The following is a 23193-nucleotide window of genomic DNA, read 5'->3' as shown; positions in this document are numbered from 1 at the left end:
TCCATTCTTTACATCTGAAATACAATCTACCGCAATTGTTCTTTACTCGTTCTTCGCAAACAAACATCATCTTCCACACTATACGGTTAATCCTTTGTTTACAGCAAGCCGGTGAGATTGACAACCTCACTGTTACGTTGGGGCAAAGTACTTTGATTGTGTTGTGCAGGTTCCACGTTGGCGCCGGAATCCCTGGTGTTGCGCCACACTACATTCCGTCACCAACAACCTTCACGTGTTCCTTCACTCCTACTGGTTCGATAACCTTGGTTTCTTACTGAGGGAAAACTTGCTACTGTACGCATCACACCTTCCTCTTGGGGTTCCCAACGGACGTGTGTTAACTGCACGCATCAAGCACTTTTTCTGGCGCGGTTGCCGGGGAGATCAAGACACGTTGCAAGGGGAGTCTCCCACTTCCAATCTCTTTACTTTGTTTTTGTCTTGCTTTACTTTATTTTATTTACTGCTTTGTTTGCTCTTATATCAAAATACAAAAAAAATAGTTGCTAGCTTTACTTTATTTACTGTCTTGATCTCCATATTAAAAACACAAAAAAATTTAGTTACATGCATTTACTTTATTTAGTTTGCTTTATTTACTATTGGTAAAATGGGTACTGTTGAGAATACTAAGTTGTATGACTACACTAGCACAAATAATAATGATTTCCTATGCACACCTATTGCTCCACCTTCTACTACAGCAGAATTTTTTGAAATTAAACCTGCTTTACTAAATCTTGTTATGAGAGAGCAATTTTCTGGTGTTAGTTCTGATGATGCTGCTGCCCATCTTAATAATTTTGTTGAACTTTTTGAAATGCAAAAGTATAAGGATGTAGATGGTGATCTTATAAAATTGAAATTGTTTCCTTTCTCCTTAAGAGGAAGAGCTAAAGATTGGTTGCTATCTTTGCCTAAGAATAGTATTGATTCATGGACCAAATGTAAGGATGCTTTTATTGGTAGATATTATCCTCCCGCTAAAATTATATCTTTGAGAAGTAGCATAATGAATTTTAAGCAATTAGATAATGAACATGTTGCTCAAGCATGGGAGAGAATGAAATCTTTGGTGAAGAATTGCCCAACCCATGGACTAACTACTTGGATGATCATCCAAACCTTCTATGCAGGATTAAATTTTTCTTCACGGAACCTATTGGATTTAGCTGCTGGAGGTACCTTTATGTCCATTACTTTGGGAGCGGCAACAAAGCTTCTTGATAATATGATGATCAATTACTCTGAATGGCACACGGAAAGAGTTCCACAAGGTAAGAAGGAAAATTCTGTTGAAGAAACCTCTTCCTTGAGTGACAAGATTGATGTGATTATGTCTATGCTTGTGAATGGTAGATCCAATGTTGATCCTAATAATGTTCCTTTAGCTTCATTGGTTGCCCAAGAAGAACATGTTGATGGGAACTTCATTAAAAATAATAATTTCAACAACAATGCTTATAGGAATAATTCTGGTAACAACTATAGGCCATATCCTTCTAATAATAGTAGTTGTTATGGTAATTATTATGGGAATTCTTACAAGAATAATAGGAATGCACCCTCTGGTCTTGAAGCCATGCTTAAAGAATTTATTAGTACACAAACTGCTTTTAACAAATCTGTTGAGGAAAAGCTTGATAAAATTGATATTCTTGCTTCTAAGGTTGATAGACTTGCCTCTGATGTTGATCTTTTAAAATTGAAAGTTATGCCTAATAGGTATAATGATAATAAAAATTTTACTACAGCAAATGCCATCCAAGTTAGAATTAATGAAAATATTAGATTGATGGTTGAATTGCATGCTAGGTGGGAAAGAGAAGAAAACGAAAAACTTGCTAAAGACAGTAATGTAGCTAAAGTTTGGACTATTACCACCACTAGTAATGTTGATGCTTCACATGTTGCTACACCTCCTACTATCAATGGTAAAATAATTGGTGTTGGCAATGTTTCTACTCCTAGTGCAAAGCGTGCAAAATTGCCTGAAACTGCTTGTGATAAAACTGCTGAAATTTTTCAAAATATTGGGGACAATGATCCCATTGCTGTAGATCATAATGGTTTAGATTTTTATGATTGTCACATCTCTGAGGTTATAAAGTTCTTACAAAAACTTGCTAAAAGTCCCAATGCTAGTGCTATAAATTTGGCCTTTACAAAACATATTACAAATGCTCTTATAAAAGCTAGAGAAGATAAACTAAAACTTGAAACTTCTATTCCTATGAAGTTAGAAGATGGTTGGGAGCCCATCATTAAGATGAGGGTCAATGATTTTTATTGTAATGCTTTATGTGATCTTGGTGCAAGTATTTCTGTTATGCCTAAGAAAATTTATGATATGCTTGACTTGCCACCATTGAAAAATTGTTATTTGGATGTTAATCTTGCTGATAATGCTATAAAGAAACCTTTGGGGAGGATTGATAATGTTCGTATTATGGTTAAAAATAACCTTGTCCCCGTTGATTTTGTTGTCTTGGATATTGAATGCAATGCATCTTGTTCCATTATATTGGGAAGACCTTTTCTTCGAACTGTTGGTGCTACCATTGATATGAAGGAAGGTAATATTAAATATCAATTTTCTCTCAAGAAAGGTATGGAACACTTACCTAGAAAGAGAATGAAGTTACCTTATGATTCTATTATTAGAACAAATTATGATGTTGATGCTTCGTCTCTTGATAATACTTGATTCACACTTTCGCGCCTAGGCTGAAAGGCGTTAAAGAAAAGCGCTTATGGGAGACAACCCATTATTTTACTTCTGCACTTTTGTTTTATATTTGAGTCTTGGAAGTTGTTACTACTGTAGCAACCTCTTCTTATCTTTATTTTATTGCATTGTTGTGCCAAGTAAAGTCTTTGATAGTAATGTTGATACTAGATTTGGATTACTGCGCAGAAACAGATTTCTTACTGTCACGAATTTGAGTAGAATTCTCTGTAGGTAACTCAGAAAAATCTGCCAATTTACGTGCGTGATCCTCAGAGATGTACGCAACGTTCATTCAATTTGAGCATTTTCATCTGAGGAAATTAAGTGCCCCTGAAAAATTCGTCTTTACGGACTGTTCTGTTTTGACAGATTCTGCCTTTTATTTCGCATTGCCTGTTTTGCTATGTTTGATGGATTTCTTTGTTCCATTAACTTTCAGTATCTTTGTGCAATGTCCAGAGTGTTAATAATGATTATGTCACCTCTGAATATATGAATTTTCAGTTATGCACTAACCCTCTAATGAGTTTGTTTCGAGTTTGGTGTGGAGGAAGTTTTCAAGGGTCAAGAGAGGAGGATGATACAATATGATCAAGAAGAGTGGAAAGTCTAAGCTTGGGGATGCCCCCGTGGTTCATCCCTGCATATTTCAAGAAGACTCAAGCATCTAAGCTTGGGGATGCCCAAGGCATCCCCTTCTTCATCGACAACTTATCAGGTCACCTCTAGTGAAACTATATTTTTATTCAGTCACATCTTATGTGCTTTACTTGGAGCGTCTGTTTGCTTTTGTTTTTGTTTTGTTTGAATAAAATCGGATCCTAGCATTCTTTGTTTGGGAGAGAGACACGCTTCGATGTTTCGTATGAACACATATGTTCTTAGCTTTATTCTTAATGTTCATTGCGAAGGTTGAACTACTTCGTTCATTGTTATATGGTTGGAAACGGAAAATGCTGCATGTGGTAATTGGTATAATGTCTTGAATAATTTGATACTTGGCAATTGTTGTGCTCATATAGATCATGTTTAAGCTCTTGCATCATGTACTTTGCACCTATTAATGAAGAACTACATAGAGCTTGTTAAAATTTGGTTTGCATGATTGGTCTCTCTTAGTCTAGATATTTTCTGGTTAAGGTGTTTGAACAACGAGGAGACGATGTAAAGTCTTATAATGCTTACAATATGTTCATATGTGAGTCTTGCTGCACCGTTTTATACTTGAGTTTGCTTCAAACAACCTTGCTAGCCTAGCCTTGTATTGAGAGGGATTACTTCTCGTGCATCCAAATCCGTGAGCCAAAAACTATGCCATTTGTGTCCACCATACCTACCTACTACATGGTATTTCTCCGCCATTCCAAAGTAAATTACTTGAGTGCTACCTTTAAAATTCTATTCTTTGTCTTTACAATACATAGCTCATGGGAAAATAGCCTTAAAAACTATTGTGGTGAAGAATATGTACTTATGTATCTTATTTTTTTAATAAGTTGCTTGTTGAGCGGTAACCATGTTTCTGGGGACGCCATCAACTTTTACCTTTGTTGAATATCATGTGAGTTGCTATGCATGTTCGTCTTGTCTGAAGTAAGGGCGATTTTCATGATCAAATGGTTTGAGTATGCATATTGTTAGAGAAGAACATTGGGCCGCTAACTAAAGCCATGAATCATGGTGGAAGTTTCAGTTTGGACACAAAATCCTCAATCTCTTATGAAAATATTATTTGTTGTTGAATGCTTATGCATTAAAGAGGAGTCCATTATCTGTTGTCTATGTTGTCCCGGTATGGATGTCTAAGTTGAGAATAATCAAAAGCGAGAAATCCAATGCGAACTTTCTCCTTAGACCTCTGTACATGCGGCATAGAGGTAACCCTTTGTGACACTTGGTTGAAACATATGTTATGCAATGATAATCCGTGTTAATCCAAGCTAATTAGGACAAGGTGCGAGCACTATTGGTATACAATGCATGAGGCTTGCAACTTATAGGATATCTTATACATAACACATATGATTTATTACTACCGTTGACAAAATTGCTTCTATGTTTTCAAAATGAAAAGATCTAGCACAAAAATAGTAATCCATGCTTCCCTCTGCGAAGGGCCATTCTTCTACTTTATTGTTGAGTCAGTTTACCTATTCTTTCTATCTCAGAAGCAAACACTTGTGTCAACTGTGTGCATTGATTCTTACATGTTTACCTATTGCACTTGTTATATTACTTTGTGTTGACAATTATCCATGAGATATATATGTTGAAGTTGAAAGCAACCGCTGAAACTTATATCTTCCTTTGTGTTGTTTCAAAGCTTTCTACTAAGAATTTATTGCTTTATGAGTAACTCTTATGCAAGTCTTATTGATGCTTGTCTTAAAAGTATTATTCATGAAAAGTCTTTGCTATATGATTCATTTGTTTACTCATTGTCTTCATCATTGGTTCGAATCGCTGCATTCATCTCATGTGCTTTACAATAGTATTGATCAAGATTATGATAGCATGTCACTTCAGAAATTATCCTTGTGATCGTTTACCTACTCGAGGGCGAGTAGGAACTAAGTGTCACAACCCATTTTTCCAAACCTGCATATTTTCTAGTTTTAAAAAAAAAAATGGGCCAACAAAAACTTTTATTTATCTTGCTACCTAGTGTGCATAGCTAGTAGTTTTGATTAGAATTTGGTGAGTAGTATGTGTTAATAAACAACTTCCCTCACTAAAACACTTAGTAACAAATTTAAACACCAAAAATTAAAAAGTGCAAACACTCTTTTCATGACACCTCTAGTGAAACATTCCCACATCCAAACCTCTCTAGAAGTTTTGCTCTTTTCATCATGGTATGGGTACATGAATGCATGCAACCACATGACATTTCTTTTTCTCTCCATGCACCATCCCCTCTCTTTTTCTCTCTTTTAGAGCAAACCCTAGGAAGGAGGGACACTTCCCCCTCTCTTTCCTTAGCAACTTTTCCTCTCTCTTTTCTCTCTTATGACCGGACAAGTGACAACCTCACTTTGTACTCCACTCTCTTCTCCACCTTTGGTTTTTGCCAAACCCTAGGGGTACACTACCCCTCCCTTCTTCCTTTATTTTTCTCTTTCTCTCCTCTCAATCTTGGCCGGCACTTGATGCCCTCACACCACCCCTCTCCTGGGCCCAAAAACCACCTGGCCCGCACCCCCCTCCCTTGGACCCTCCCTAGACTCCCCCTTTCCCCTCCAACTCGGCCCAAGGCCAGCCACCAAGCCCACCAGGAGCCTGGCCACGAAACGTGCACGCCCTGGACCTCTCCCTCGCACGCGCGCGCAGACTCCAGACGAGCGGCGACGCCTCGACGCCCGCCCTCGCCTCGGGAACGCACCGACCGCCTCGTATCCCTCCCTGACGCCTCGAGACCACGCGCGCCCCCTCGACTCCCTCCCGCTCGCTGCCACTGTCCCCTTCTCTGGATTGGCCGACGCCACCGTCCGCCTCCCGTCTGTTGCCCTGCCTCGCCTATAAAAGGGGCACCGCACCCCCTCCTCCACCCTCACACCGCCCCACCTTTTTCCCCACCTCCACAGACGCTCCAGAGAGCGCCCGAGGCGCTGCTCTGGGCTGCTACTCTCTCCTGCGGCGGAGCCCTGCCCGATCACCGCCAAGGTCGCCGAACCGCCGCCGTCGACGCCCCTCTCTCCCTCTATTTCCTTCACACGTCCCTGGTCGATCAGCACCCTCACCCTGATCCATTTTTCCTCGCCAGGCTCGCCGGAAGACGCCGTCGCCAAGCTCTGCCCGTGGAGCACCGTGGGAGCGCCGACGTCGTAAGGAGCCAGGGAGAAGGAGAGGAGCGCCGCCGAGCTCGTCCCTGCCAAGTTCCGCGACGACCTCGACCCGCCTCAACCTCCCCGCCGTGCCCCAGCCATCTCCGGTGAGTTCTCCGACCGCCGCCGCCTTTTTTCCCTGCCAAACACGGCCGCCCCGCTCGTGCCCTGCGTCGCGTGGAGGAGACGATGGCCATGGGCCATCGGATCCTCATCCGACGCCTGCATGGGCCATGCAGGCCAGGTGGCCATGCAAGGCCTGGCCCACCCGGGGCCCTCTCTTTTTCCTTTTATTTTCTTCTTTCTTTTCATCTCCGCCCGCGTGGCATTTCCCTGGGCCGGCCCAGCTCTCTCACAAATCGGCCCAGATCCCTTCCCGCCCAAACTCCCTATTTGAATTCCGTTTATAATTCCTGTTTAACACCTGTGCACTAATTTGCTATTATCTCGAGTTTTATAAATTAAAATGAAATGAAACCAGTGACGTTAGAAAGATAATTTCAAGACCTTTCACATGCCACTGACCCCGTATTTTTAGGATTTTTATACGAATTTTAGTGTAATAAACTTGATCTATGTATTCTGTACACTCCACAAAAATCCTAAAATCATAGAATTAATATTTTTGACTGATTCCAATTGTGTTAATCTTGTTTTAATGTCGTGCATCTGAGAAAAATAATATTAGTCCCTGTTAAGATTAATTCTGGATCGTTTATAAAAGTGGTATGTCACATGAAATGTTGTCCATTAAAAAAACACATGTTTCTATTTGTTTTCCACCTCAACCCTTTTTCTTATAAATTTGGCCAATGCATGTTTTTACTTTGATACAACCTACACCCCTGCATGCTTTACCATATCCTTTTAAAACTTGATTTTTGAGTTATGTGTTGATTGTATGTTGCTCTTCTATTTTCGCGACGCTAGATACGAACGTGGGAGAAGCCGAAGGAGAGGATTTTGGAGAAGGTGTTGAAGAAGACCAGGGACTAGCCAGCCAAGGCAAGCCATTTACCTTGACCCCTTACTATCTATGTTCTTGGTTGAGATCTTTTTATTCTTCCCCATCTTGATCCTTTGCGTTTTTCGGTTGGATAATTCTCTTCTTTGACATACTTACCGCCAAGTATGTAATTATTCCCTCTTGATAGTTCGCGTACTTACTCTAAGTATGTGGATTAAAACTCACTCATTTGACACCTCCTAATTCTAGTTAAAAATTTGGGATAACATCATGTTTTTGCTCCACTTTTTGATTATCTCCATTTATACTCAATATGGGTATGGATGCTTTTGACACTCTCTATTGTATGATGGCATCCTTATGCTATTGTGCATCTTAGTTCACACATAAACTTTAGGTTGGGAAAACCCTCAAGGTTTTACCTTGTTGTAAAAGTTTTTGTTAAAACCTTGGGTGTAATGTTATGCCCGAGTGGGAATTTGAGAAAGAAAAGGGACTTGGTAAAAATGATGGGGATGAGAAAGTGGGTGGGATATTGCGAAAACTTTGGCGCCTAAGTACTCACCCATGACAACAAACTCGCGCAACCACATTACTCCAACATGGGCACGGGGCTTAGCTCGACGTTCGTTCTCTTTAGCATGAGGCACCGCATAACTATACAAGGGTACGGATACCCCCGAGTCCGGATTGTCGAGGTTGGGACAATAGTATAACGGGAGGCCTTCGGGGCTGACCCGTCCGGAAGACACTATGGGTCTCCTGGCTTGGCGGTGGAGCCACGCTCAAAAGGAGGTGAGCTGCCACGGTGCCGGGGAGGTACATACTCCATAGGGTAGGACCTCTTGCTAACTAGAATGGGCGAAAGGCTTCGACTGGTTATCCGATACCCACATACTTTCGTATGATGGCCCGGGGATGATCCCGGCGGATTTATCAGATCTTGTGGGGAAAGTGCGCAAACTCTGCAGAGTTAAATCTATTCGAATAGCCGTGTCCGCGGTCATGGACGGTTGGATTGGCTGTTGCTTAGCCTGATGTGTTTTGTTTATGAAAATGTTTGACAAAGGAAAGAAATGGGATTTGTGTTGGAGTACTTGGAGTACTGGAAAAATGGTTGATGACCACAATGAGGTGGTCGGAAAAGAATTGAAAAAAATTGGGTCTACCCTTCCTAAGTGTTTATGTCGTGAAGAGTCTTCTTAAATTAATTCATGTAGGGATGTCTTAGATGAATCTTTAAGTGTCTCCTTCGCCCATGAAGTTGAGATGCTAACTCCACCTAAAACACTTCTTCTCTCCTACATGGCATATTCTTAAATGAAATTAGATATTCCCTCTTGACCTCCTAGTTTAGTTCTCGGTACCTTGTTCCCTTTAATATGTTACTTTGTAAATGGTTTGCGAGTACAATTCAAAATGTACTCACGGCTTTGTCCCTGGCTATCTACTTGGCCAGACTATGAGGAGGATTATGAAGATGATGGAGGTTACCAGGACGACTATGCGACTTAGGACGTTTCCCGGTCGGCTACTCTGTAGGGTTTAAGGCATGACTTGGGCCCGACGAAGTTGGATGTATCCGCTGCACTTTTATGTTTGAATTCAGCCCGAAGTGGCCATTTATGTAAGACTTGGTCATGAGACCGTTTGTAAGACTATTTATTATTTCGGCACTATGTAATGGATGTTGTAACTCTGATTATCAGTTCGGTTATGTGCTCATGTTACACTGATCATGGGATCATGAGTGAATGCATAACGGGTATTTCGGACAGTTGGTCCGGGGTGCCACACTAAGCTTGGGGATGCTTGATACGTCTCAAACGTATCTATAATTTCTTATGTTCCATGCTACTTTTATGATGATACTCACATGTTTTATACACATTATATGTCATTATTATGCATTTTCCGGCACTAACCTATTGACGAGATGCCGAAGAGCCGATTGCTGTTTTACTGCTGTTTTTGGTTTCAGAAATCCTACAAAGGAAATATTCTCGGAATTGGACGAAATCAACGCCCAGGGTCTTATTTTTCTATGAAGCTTCCAGAAGACCGAAAGGGAAACGAAGTGGGGCGACGAGGCGCCGACACAACAGGGCGGCGCGGCCCAGGTCTTGGCCGCGCGGCCCTAGCGTGTGGGGCCCCTGTCAGCCCTCCGACTCTACCCTTCCGCCTACTTAAAGCCTTCGTCGCGAAACCCCCAGTACCGAGAGCCACGATACGGAAAACCTTCCAGAGACGCCGCCGCCGCCAATCCCATCTCGGGGGATTCAGGAGATCGCCTCCGGCACCCTGCCGGAGAGGGGAATCATCTCCCGGAGGTCTCTTCATCGCCATGATCGCCTCCTGATCGATGTGTGAGTAGTTCACCCCTGGACTATGTGTCCATAGCAGTAGCTAGATGGTTGTCTTCTCCTCATTGTGCTATCATGTTAGATCTTGTGAGCTGCCTATCATGATCAAGATCATCTATTTGTAATGCTACATGTTGTGTTTGTTGGGATCCGATGAATATTGAATACTATGTCAAGTTGATTATCAATCTATCATATATGTTGTTTATGTTCTTGCATGCTCTCCGTTGCTAGTAGAGGCTCGGCCAAGTTGATACTTGTAACTCCAAGAGGGAGTATTTATGCTCGATAGTGGGTTCATGCCTCCATTGAATGCAGGACGGTGACGGAAAGTTCTAAGGTTGTGGATGTGCTTGTTGCCACTAGGGATAAAACATCGATGCTTTGTCTAAGGATATTTGTGTTGATTACATTACGCACCATACTTAATGCAATTGTCTGTTGTTTGCAACTTGAAATCTTGGAAGGGGTTCGGATGATAACCTGAAAGTGTACTTTTTAGGCATAGATGCATGCTTTGGATAGCGGTCTATGTACTTTGTCGTAATGCCACTGATTAAATCTCATAGTACTCATCATGATATATGTATGTGCATTGTTATGCCTTCTTTATTTGTCAATTGCCCAAGCTGTAATTCGTTCACCTAACATGCTATTTATCTTATGGGAGAGACACCACTAGTGAGCTGTGGACCCCGGTCCATTCTTTACATCTGAAATACAATCTACTTGCAATTGTTCTTTCTTGTTCTTCGCAAACAAACATCATCTTCCACACTATACGGTTAATCCTTTGTTTACAGCAAGCCGGTGAGATTGACAACCTCACTGTTACGTTGGGGCAAAGTAATTTAATTGTGTTGTGCAGGTTCCACGTTGGCGCCGGAATCCCTTGTGTTGCGCCGCACTACACTCCGTCACCAACAACCTTCACGTGTTCCTTGACTCCTACTGGTTCGATAACCTTGGTTTCTTACTGAGGGAAAACTTGCTACTGTACAAATCACACCTTCCTCTTGGGGTTCCCAACGGACGTGTGTTTACTGCACGCATCATGCCACTAGGGATAAAACATCAATGCTTTGTCTAAGGATATTTGTGTTGATTACATCACGCACCATACTTAATGCAATTGTCTGTTGTTTGCAACTTAATACTGGAAGGGGTGCGGATGCTAACCCGAAGGTGGGATTTTTAGGCATAGATGCATGCTGGATAGCGGTCTATGTACTTTGTCGTAATGCCCTGATTAAATCTCATAGTAATAATCATGATATGTATATGCATCTCTATTTGTCAATTGCCCAACTGTAATTTGTTCACCCAACATGCTATTTATCTTGTGGGAGAGACACCACTAGTGAACTGTGGACCCCAGTCCATTCTTTACATCTGAATACAATCTACTGTAAACTATGTTCTCTACTGTTCTTTGCAAACAAACATCATTCTCCACACCATACGTTTAATCCTTTGTTTACAGCAAGCTGGTGAGATTGACAACCTCACTGTTAAGTTGGGGCAAATTATTTTGATTGTGTTGTGCAGGTTCCACGTTGACGCCGGAATCCCTGGTGTTGCGTCGCACTATACTCCTTCACCAACAACCTTCACGTGGCCTTCATCTCATACTGGTTCGACAACCTTGGTTTCATACTGAGGGAAACTTGCTGCTATACGCATCACACCTTCCACTTGGGGTTCCCAACGGACGTGTGCTTCACGCGTTATCAAGCTAAATTTCTGGCGCCGTTGCTGGGGAGATCAAGACACGCTGCAAGGGGAGTGTCTCACATCCAATCTATAAACTTTGTTTATTGTCTTGCTTTACTTTATTTTATTTACTGTTTTGTTTGCATTCTCTATATTAAAAACACAAAAAAATTAGTTACTTGCATTTACTATACTTTATTTAGTTTGCTTTTATTACTGCTAAAATGGTACTCCTGAGAATAATAAGTTGTGTGACTTCACTAGCACAAATAATAATGATTTCCTATGCACCCTATTGCTCCACCTGCTACTACAGCAGAATTCTATGAAATTAAACCTGCTTTACTAAATCTTGTTATGAGAGAGGAATTTTTTGGTGTTAGTTCTGATGATGCTGCTGCCCATCTTAATAATTTTGTTAAACTTTGTGAAATGCAAAAGTATAAGGATGTAGATGGAGACATTATAAAATTGAAATTGTTTCCTTTCTCCTTAAGAGGAAGAGCTAAAGATTGGTTGCTATCTTTGCCTAAGAATAGTATTGATTCATGGACTAAATGTAAAGATGCTTTCATTGGTAGATATTATCCTCCTGCTAAAATTATATCTTTGAGAAGTAGCATAATGAATTTTAAGCAATTGGATAATGAACATGTTGCTCAAGCATGGGAAAGAATGAAATCTTTGGTAAAGAATTGCCCTACCCATGGACTAACTACTTGGATGATCATCCAAACCTTTTATGCAGGACTGAATTTTTCTTCGCGGAACCTATTGATTCAGCTGCTGGAGGTACTTTTATGTCCATTACTTTGGGGGCGGAAACAAAGATTCTTGATAATATGATGATTAATTACTCTGAATGGCACACGGAAAGGACTCCACAAGGTAAGAAGGTAAATTCTGTTGAAGAAACCTCCTCCTTGAGTGATAAGATTGAAGCTATTATGTCTATGCTTGTGAATGGTAGATCGAATGTTGATCCAAATAATGTTCCTTTAGCTTCATTGGTTGCCCAAGAAGAACATGTTGATGTGAACTTCATTAAAAATAATAATTTCAACAACAATGTTTATAGGAATAATTCTGGTAACAACTATAGGCCATATCCTTCTAATAATGGTAGTTCTTATGGTAATTCTTACAACAATAATAGGAGTGTACCCTCTGGTCTTGAAGTCATGCTTAAAGAATTTATTAGTACACAAACTGCTTTTAACAAATCTGTTGAGGAAAAGCTTGGTAAAATTGATATTCTTGCTTCTAAGTTTGATAGTCTTGCTGCTGATGTTGATCTTCTAAAATTGAAAGTTATGCCTAATCTCTACTACTTAAAAAGACTAAACTTAGTCCTTATTCTGCCCACACTTCGATACGTCAAAATCTTCGTCGTAGGTCAAAATCTTCGTCGTAGTCGACCATTCCTTTCCGCACGGGCTTAACTGGGCCGAAGCCCAGCTACATACGTGAGCCCAACACCCGAAACCCTCGACCCTGAACTCGTCATCCTCCTCCCCGTGCGTTGATTCCACGACTCGAGCCGCCGCGCTGCACGAGCTTGGCAGCCGCCGTCGCGCGAGTCTCCCCGACGCAGACGCCTCGATCCTGCACGCCCACGAGCCAGCACGAGCCAGCGCGAGGATGCTTCGCGACCCTGCCCGTCGCCCGACATCGCGCGAGTCTCCCGATGCCGCCGCCGTCGCGCTGAGTCTCCCCGGCGCCGCCGCCTCGATCCTGCACGTCATCGGCCGCCATGAGCTAGCACGCGAGGCCGCCACGCGAGCCTGCTCTTCGCCGTCGTGTGAGTATCCACGGCGCCGCAGACGTCGCACGAGTCTCCCCGCTACCGCCGCCTCGATCATGTACGCCGTTGGCCTCATTTTTGTCATCGATGGAAAAAGTTGGGCGGAATTGGGCAGCGATTCGTTCGTGGATGTGGGTTGCTGACGTGCGGTATTCGTTTGTGCAGGTACCACCGTCGAATCGGCGACGAGGGCGCCATAGCTGCTCGGCCTGGGGCTATTCCTCAAGCGCGTCAAGGTAAATCCACCACACACCAATTTCAATTCCTTATCCTTATTTGTCACGATTGAGGAAGTGCAACAATTGGGTAGACGAGAACCAGTGTTGAACTCGAAATCTGTGATTATTTTGTCGACAGTATTCGTCTGAGCTCAAGGAGATCCCGGTGGTGATCATGTCGTTGGCGAACGCCCAACCGGATCAGGCGTTGCATGGAGGAGGGTGCCGAGGACTTCCTGCTCAAGCCTATCAGGCCTGCAGGTCAGTTTCGCCTCCACCCATCTCCAGTTCTTGGTCCAAGTTGATTCATCCGGTCGACAATCTTGTTCGTTGGATGCAATGGCAACATGCAAGCGAGTAGCTCCCTCATGGTTTGTACGCATATTTGTTTGCAATATATCAGAATTACAGTTCATATGGTTCTTAGCAATAGCTGCTGAGACTGCTGGGATATGGAGAAGTACAGATTATAGAACACCATATAGGAGTATAGAAGTTTGCATTATAGAACACCTCGACAGAAATAATCATGTCAGTACAAGAATCAGCAATTCATATTTATACGAATGTATCTCCTTATCCGTGTTTTTGTAAAAGCGCTGTATCGCGGTATCCATATATCTCCGTATCCGGGCAACCTAGCTCATCTCAATTATGAAATCATAGAAGAACCAGTTTCATATTAAGCACACGACAAATGCTTGATATTTTTATAATTTAAATCTTACAAGTGTGAAACAAAATCAGTCAAATTTTGTCAATGGATCATCTTCAACAATTAATTTTTTTTTGTAATTTTTCTTTTCATCTGTTTGTGCTTGGCTAAAATATCCTTCATCAACCAAACGATGCACTCTTAAATTGCTTTTACATCAGTTGATTTGTGCCATATATAAGATCAATGGAGTACAGGGAGGATGTATTCCGCGATTTATGATCTTTTATAACATTTGTTATTACTTGTTATTACAATTGCAGGGATTTATTTTTAACAAACAAAGGCAACAAAAATACCCATGTCATCCTCAAACCGCACTCCATTTCGGGACATAACGAATGGGCAAAACCTAGGTGATTAACAACAGACCCTGAAATGATGCTTCTCTAGAGGAATGTAGTAGCCAGGCCTGCACCTTATTTCTGTAGGAGAACAACGCGTATGATTGGAGCATATGGATATTTCGTGCCCTCGCTCAAAACTTGCTCACTGATCTTCATATCGAAAGTTTGCAGTACTTGTCACAATTTCAGTAGTTTAGATGACGATGTAACGTGAAAAATTGTACATTAGTGCTTATCTAGAAGATTAGTTTGCTCTCACATCTGAAGTGGCAATTCACTGTTAGCTTGGTTCCACCCAAGGATAGTATGAAACTTGATTGTCAGCTTTGAAACCCCATAATAAATTCGGATCACATTGGTTTTATTTTATCAGTTTGGTTGTGTGGATTTTTTAATATTTTATGACTTGCGGAGCTTGAGATAGAGGTGCTTGATTCTTTTTCGATGGAATTTCTTGGTGTGTTCAGCTGTGTACATGACAAAGTGGTTAGTGCATCGGACTATATTATGTCACTCTTAGGAGATAAGAATCCGGAAAATTGCGGGAGGTGAACCTGCCTCTGTGACAGTATAGTGTATTGTGGTGTGATTGTTGATTACTAATTTCTATAGCATTCTGATTTTTCGGATATATCTAAAGCTTGCAATGTGATTTGTTTCGCTGCAGGGTAATACCCATCCATCTGCAACGCTGCCGATAGCCTTATTCTGCTCTTCATCTTCCTGATTTGAATCACATGAACAGAGCAAGGTAAACATATTTTATAATCTGAACTGTCGGAAATAGCCTGTACTTCTGTGCCACAAGATATTATTCCATTGCCTGGAAATAGCCTTTTATTGCGGTCAAAAAATATTGTAAGCTGCCCCGCACAGTATAGTGTGGGAATCTACTGTTCAATTGGAAGTTAAGCTGGTTATTGGTGCTGCAGCTGACCGACATGGCCTCCATATGCTACACATATGCAGCTCAAGCATACTCAGACTTGATTCTTGTTGTCGCTCACGGCCAGAATATCCATTTCATTATGCTGTTACTTCATTATGCCGCACATTTATATCTCTAAATTCAGCATATCTTGATGTCCCAAACTATAGACGATGAATCAAAAAGTAGGGCTTTGCTGGAGTTTCACAAAAAGCCGTCATGACATTTTTCAAGGAAGCTTTGGATATATTGGGCTGATCGATGTATGAGTATATTCTTGTTTGGTCATTTGAACTGACATTTCCATGTCTATATATAAAAAATAAATATTCATTGACTTCACACCATTGCCAAAAAAACATTTTATGATAAAAGCACATTCTTGAAAACTACCATTTGGTAGACGTGCATTGCACATGTGTGATATACTAATAATGCGTTACGAACTGCGAGTGCCAATAATAGGGAACTAGGGGAGGTTATCTCCCAGAATTATAGGAGAGAAGAAGTGAAGAAGCGATACCTTAGTTTGGTATGATGCAATGAGAAGAGTACAATGTTTGAGAGGCTCAGAGAGTACCAAGGCATAGGTGCAATGTTAGTGGAAGGCTATTCAGAGTTCAGACTCCATGTGCATGTTTGCTGCTGCCAGATGATTTTGCTTGTCACAGGACTGTTTATGACCGACAATCCAGGGCTTCGGTAATTGACGGTAGCTATTCTGACCCCATTAGCTATAAAAATGATTTCATTTGCAGAAGATGCCACAGAGGAACCAGCCACACGACACCAACAAGCAGGTGAAGGTTACTGGTTTTTTTTGGTTCTTTGAGTTAGTTGTTCTTGTTATCACTAGATGTTGTAGGACACAAATTATTTTGCGAAGATCAATGCTCAAATGCACTGACTGAAGTGCCATATCATGTAGGATTTGCTTTGTCATGTTTTTCACAGTACAATTAAAACTTATAAATATGGCTTCATGACAATTGAGTGCAAAAATGCCCATCCAGCTTTGCAATCCTCTGTATTTGCGAAGTCTCTAGATAGATCAAGTTCATTTGACAATGTTTAAAGAAGCATCACTGACAAGTACTGTCTTCAGTGCTTCCCAAAACCAGTGCTTTGAAGTACGTTCTATCTAGACAATACTATTTGAAAATAGTGCTAAAACATCTTGTTTTGATTCGGAGTGTTTTGCCACCCCTACACTCAGTGACATTTCATCCAAAACAATCTTGATGCACTAAAATGCAATCATCGGGACTGCAGTCTGCTAACTGAAACATGAAAAGTAAAACAAATCAGGGTAGATATAATTCACAAATCAGGTGGACCTTTATTTTGTGTTATGTTGCGGTGGCAGAACCATTTGTCATTAATCCTTTAACAGATTATTATCGGGTCTAAATTTCCGTAGCTTACAAAGATGGAATAAATAAATGTTGATCTATTCATAGTTGGATGTACCTGTGGGCATTTCAATTGTGTTTGCTGATGTACAGTAAAACACACACAGAGATCAGGAAGGCCAAGGAAATATATTGAGTTTACTGGATTGATGAAGTATGTTATTGCAACTTTATTCTGAATTAATGCTGTCCACTGTTCTATTCTTTAACATACAGCCTTCCAGGTTATCATCGATGTCTCGAACCATGCCATTTTATATTCTTTTACATACGGCCTTTCAGGTTATCACTGTTGTCCCGACTACCTTATAGAGGGTGGTATTTTGCCGTAGAACTGCAGAGAGGTAGTTGTTTCATTTGTAAAAGTATTAAAAAAAGTCAAAAGTTATTTCTTATGTAAAACTGAAATATATGAAAACACATATTACATATTCTTGCGAGAGCTACTACATAATTACGTATCATCAAGCTTCTAAATTAGTGTGCCATTTTCCATCTTCCCGATGATTGATAAGATAGCAAATCATCAGTTCTTATTGAATATTAACAATTTTCAGCGCATTTACTCATCATCTAGAGTAACGTGCTTTTGAGACTATATAACATGAATGAGTCCAGGATAGTATTGATCTCATCTTAACCTGATAATTGATAATTTTATGATTGTGTAAGAAGTGAATGGTAGACAGATTACCAAAATGAAAACTTAAACCTGAAGTTTTTTGTGTTGTCACATCAACATGAAGTTCTGGGAGTGTGAAAAAGTTGTGTTTTCGGCCCTATTATCGTACTCGAAGTTTTGTTGTGTTGTCACATTAACTCTGAAGTTTTGTTGTGTTGTCACATTACGACCAAGGGGTTCCCAGCTCACAGTCAACCAACAAGATATTGGTGAGAGGGCAACAAGGTATGCCACCCAAGAAGAAGCTATATTTCGTTTAGCAGTAGACCCACTAAGGAAGAATAATAACTTCCAATTGCACAACAAGATGGAGATATCTGAACTCTTGCAACATCAATATAAAAACGTGGGAGAAGGGAGTTGCAACCAACAATATGCAGAAGAGCCAGCCAGCAGTCCTGCTACGGCCAGCAACACTTCAAAGAAAGACCATCATTATACTCATGCCAGCAATATCGGTGAAGCAGTACCTCAAACACTTTACATCTTCGGAAAAAACAAGAAAAATATTGTGGTGCGTGCCAAAATATTCTAGCTATACTTTGTATATAAAATCAAATTGAGATTGAATTTATAACTGAGTTTAGGAAATACATCCTTAGCTTTCTACTTGTACTTGATTAGGAGCAGTTTAGGGAATGTCATGTCGAGAAGTTAGTAGAATACATGGCGTGTGAGTTTCCTTTTGGTTATCTGATGGATGACACATACTCTCTCGCCACTAGAGAGCATACATCCAGCACAGTGCCATATGCAACTAGATCGGCTTCCCCTGTTTGCCTTTCCATCTATTGCCAGTTCCTGGGGCCCGGATTTCGAAGTAAATGTTTTACTCTTTCAATATACCATGGCAAACTCATCAAGGCAATGTTGTTAAGGATGTAGTCAGCGATTAGCAATGAACTGTGTGTATTTTAAAGTTGCACCTGGTATTGTTGGTATACATGAAAACAATAATGCATTGTCCCATTCCTTGATTATTATAGCCCTTTTCTTTGCGAATATTAACAAAGTTTGTGGGTCTCGAATTGCAGAACTACAAGAACTCTTCTTGCTAATAAGGCCTGGGCAACTAGGTCTTGATATGATGGTACAATAAATTGTTGTAGGGTTACAGTCAGCGGCACCGTGTATCAGTGGTAAACTAAATGTGCAACCTATTGGTGTTTAGGGCTTCATAGCACGATCCACATGCCCTCCATTGCCTCAGCTTTTGCAGAAAACTTTAGGAGTTAGCAACGATATTATCATCTATTTACACCTTTTTTCTTGGTTTCCATGATCATCCTCTTTTGGAGCGATCAAGGAATCGCTGCCTAAAAAAAATTAGCATCCGCATCACCGGCACGCTAACGGATTTTTTTGTACCCCTTATGTATGTTTGACATAGAAGGCTAGGATCCAGGGTTGTCTCCGGATATTTATGAATATCAAAGTGTTGCTTAGACTAATCAGCAAAGAAATATTCATTCAGTTATACATATGTTTGCAGCATTTACGTTTTGTGACAATAATATATCTAAAATGAGAGGTTGTTGAGTTGACAACTATAACGGCTTAGAACGCAGGTGTGATACTTACTTCGGAAAAGTAACAAAAGAACTAGAACTTGGAACAACACAGATGCACAACAATGTTGCCTTATTATTATGTTTGGTATTATCATATTGTACTACATTATGATATTCGTGATTTGTTTTAAAATTTCATACTGAGTTGTGAATTATATATGTCTACTGAAAAATAAAAAAATTGAAGACCCGTAGCAACGCACGGGCATTTGTACTAGTGAAGATAAATATATTAAGTCATTTGCTACAGCAAACGCTATCGAAGTTCGAATTAATGAAAATATTAGATTGATGACTGAATTGCATGCTAGGTGGGAAAGAGAAGAAAAACTAGCTAAAGAGAATAATGTAGCTAAAGTTTGGACTATTACCACCACTAGTAATGTTGATGCTTCACATGTTGCTAAACCTCCTACTATCAATGGTAAAATAATTGGTGTTGGCAATGTTTCTACTCCTAGTGCAAAGCGTGCAAAACTGCCTGAAACTGCTGAAATTGTTTGTGATAAAACTGCTGAAATTTTTCAAAATATTGGGTACAATGATCCCATTGCAGTAGATCATAATGGTTTATATTTTGATGATTGTCATATCTCTGAAGTTATTAAGTTCTTACAAAAACTTGCTAGAAGTCCTAATGCTAGTGCTATAAATTTGGCCTTTACAAAACATATTACAAATGCTCTCATTAAAGCTAGAGAAGAGAAATTAAAACTTGAAACTTCTATTCCTAGGAAGTTGGAAGATGGTTGGGATCCCATCATTAAGATGAAGGTCAATGATTTTGATTGTAATTCTTTATGTGATCTTGGTGCAAGTATTTCCGTTATGCCTAAGAAAATCTATAATATGCTTGACTTGCCACCATTGAAAAATTGTTATTTGGATGTTAATCTTGCTGATAATTCTACAAAGAAACCTTTGGGGAGGATTGATAATGTTCGCATTACGGTTAACAATAACCTTGTCCCCGTTGATTTTGTTGTCTTGGATATTGAATGCAATGCATCTTGTCCCATTATTTTGGGAAGACCTTTTCTTGGAACTGTTGGTGCTATTATTGATATGAAGGAAGGGAATATTAAGTATCTTCCTCTCAAGAAAGGTATGGAACACTTCCCTAGAAAGAGAATGAAGTTACCTTTTGATTCTATTATTAGAACAAATTATGATGTTGATGCTTCATCTCTTGATAATACTTGATTCACACTTTCTACGCCTAGCTGAAAGGCGTTAAAGAAAAGCACTTCTTGGGAGATAACCCATGTATGTTTTTGTTACTGTTTTGTTGAGTCTTGGAAGTTGTTACTACTGTAGCAACCTCTCCTTATCTTTACTTTATTGCATTGTTGTGCCAAGTGAAGTCTTTGATAGTAAGGTTGATACTAGATTTGGATTGCTGCGCAGAAACAGATTTCTTGATGTCACAAATTTGAGTAGAATTCTCTGTAGGTAACTCAGAAAAATCTGCCAATTTACATGCGTGATCCTCAGATATGTACGCAACTTTAATTCAATTTGAGCTTTTTCATATGAGCCCGTTAAGTGCCCCTAAAAAATTCGTCTTTATGGACTGTTCTATTTTGACAGATTCTGCCTTTTATTTCGCATTGCCTCTTTTGCTATGTTAAATGGATTTCTTTGTTCCATTAACTTTCAGTAGCTTTGGGAAATGTCCAGAAGTGTTAAGAATGATTATGTCACCTCTGAATATGTGAATTTTTGATTATGCACTAACCCTCTAATGAGTTTGTTTTTAGTTTGGTGTGGAGTAAATTTTCAAGGATCAAGAGAGGAGGATGATACAATATGATCAAGAAGAGTGAAAAGTCTAAGCTTGGGGATGCCCCCGTGGTTCATCCCTGAATATTTCAAGAAGACTCAAGCATCTAAGCTTGGGGATGCCCAAGGAATCCCCTTCTTCATCGACAACTTATCAGGTCACCTCTAGTGAAACTATATTTTTATTCAGTCACATCTTATGTGCTTTACTTGGAGCGTCTTTTTGCTTTTATTTTTGCTTATGTTTGAATAAACTCGGATCCTAGCATTCTTTGTGTGGGAGAGAGACACGGTCCGCTCGTTCATATGAACACTGGTGTTCTTAGCTTTACCTTTAATGTTCATGGCGAAGGTTGAAACTGCTTTGTTCATTGCTATTTGGTTGGAAACAGAAAATGCTTCATGTGGTAATTGGTATATTGTCTTGAATAATTTGATACTTGGCAATTTTTTTGCTCAAATAGATCATGTTTAAGCTCTTGCATCATGTACTTTGCACCTATTAATGAAGAACTACCATAGAGCTTGTTGAAATTTGGTTTGCATGATTGGTCTCTCTAGAGTCTAGATATTTTCTGGTGAAGTGTTTGAACAACAAGGAAGACAGTGTAGAGTCTTATAATGCTTGCAATATGTTCTTATGTAAGTTTTGCTGTACCGGTTCATACTTGTGTTTGCTTCAAACAACCTTGCTAGCCAAAGCCTCGTACTGAGAGGGAATTCTTCTCGTGCATCCAAATCCTTGAGCCAAAACCTATGCCATTTGTGTCCACCATACCTACCTACTATGTGGTATTTCTCTGCCATTACAAACTAAATTACTTGAGTGCTACCTTTAAAATTTCATTCTTTGTCTTTGCAATATATAGCTCATGGGAAAATAGCCTTAAAAACTATTGTGGTAAAGAATATGTAGCTTATGTATCTTATTTCTTATAAGTTGCTTGTTGAGCGGTAACCATGTTTCTGGGGACGCCATCAACTATTACACCTTTGTTGAATATCATGTGAGTTGCTATGCATGTTCGTCTTGTCTGAAGTAAGGGCGATTTATCATGGTCAAATGCTTTGAGTAGGCATATTGTTAGAGAAGAACATTGGGCCGCTAACTAAAGCCATGAATCATGGTGGAAGTTTCAGTTTGGACACTAATCCTCAATCTCTTATGAGAATATTATCTGTTGTTGAATGCTTATGCATTAAAGAGGAGTCCATTATCTGTTTTCTATGTTGTCCCGGTATGGATGTCCTTAATTGAGATCTATCAAAAACGAGAAATCAAATGCAATTTATCTCCTTGGACCTTTGTACAGGCGGCATAGAGGTACCCCTTTGTGACACTTGGTTGAAACATATGTTATGAAATGATAATCCATGTAAATCCAAGCTAATTAGGACAGGGTGCGAGCACTATGGTATTCTATGCATGAGGCTTGCAACTTATAGGATTTCTTATGCATAACACATATGAATTATTACTACCATTGACAAAATTGTTTCTATGTTTTCAAAATAAAAGCTCTAGCACAAAAATAGTAATCCATGCTTCCCTCTGCGAAGGGCCCATTCTTTTACTTTATGTTGAGTTAGTTTACCTACTTCCTTCCATCTTAGAAGCAAACACTTGTGTCAACTGTGTGCATTGATTCCTACCTACTTGCTTATTTGCATTCATCATATTACTTTGTGTTGACAATTATCCATGAGATATACATGTTGAAGTTGAAAGAAACCGCTGAAACTTATATCTTCCTTTGTGTTGCTTCAAAACTTTCTACTAAGAATTTATTGCTTTGTGAGTTAACTCCTGTGCAAGACTTATTGATGCTTGTCTTGAAAGTACTATTCATGAAAAGTCTTTGCTATATGATTCAGTTGTTTAATCATTGTCTTTACCATTGCTTCGAATCACTTCATATGATTTACAATAGTATTGATCAAGATTATGATAGCATGTCACTTCAGAAATTATCGTTGTTATCGTTTACCTACTCGAGGGCGAGTAGGAACTAAGCTTGGGGATGCTTGATACGTCTCAAACGTATCCATAATTTCTTATGTTCCATGCTAGTTTTATGACAATACTCACATGTTTTATATACACTTTACATCATTTATATGCATTTTCCGGCA

Source organism: Lolium rigidum, chromosome 2 (assembly GCF_022539505.1).
Source record: "Lolium rigidum isolate FL_2022 chromosome 2, APGP_CSIRO_Lrig_0.1, whole genome shotgun sequence".
Taxonomy (NCBI): domain Eukaryota; kingdom Viridiplantae; phylum Streptophyta; class Magnoliopsida; order Poales; family Poaceae; genus Lolium; species Lolium rigidum.
The sequence above is the reverse complement of the archived record's forward strand: the minus strand, read 5'-3'. Positions refer to the sequence as shown.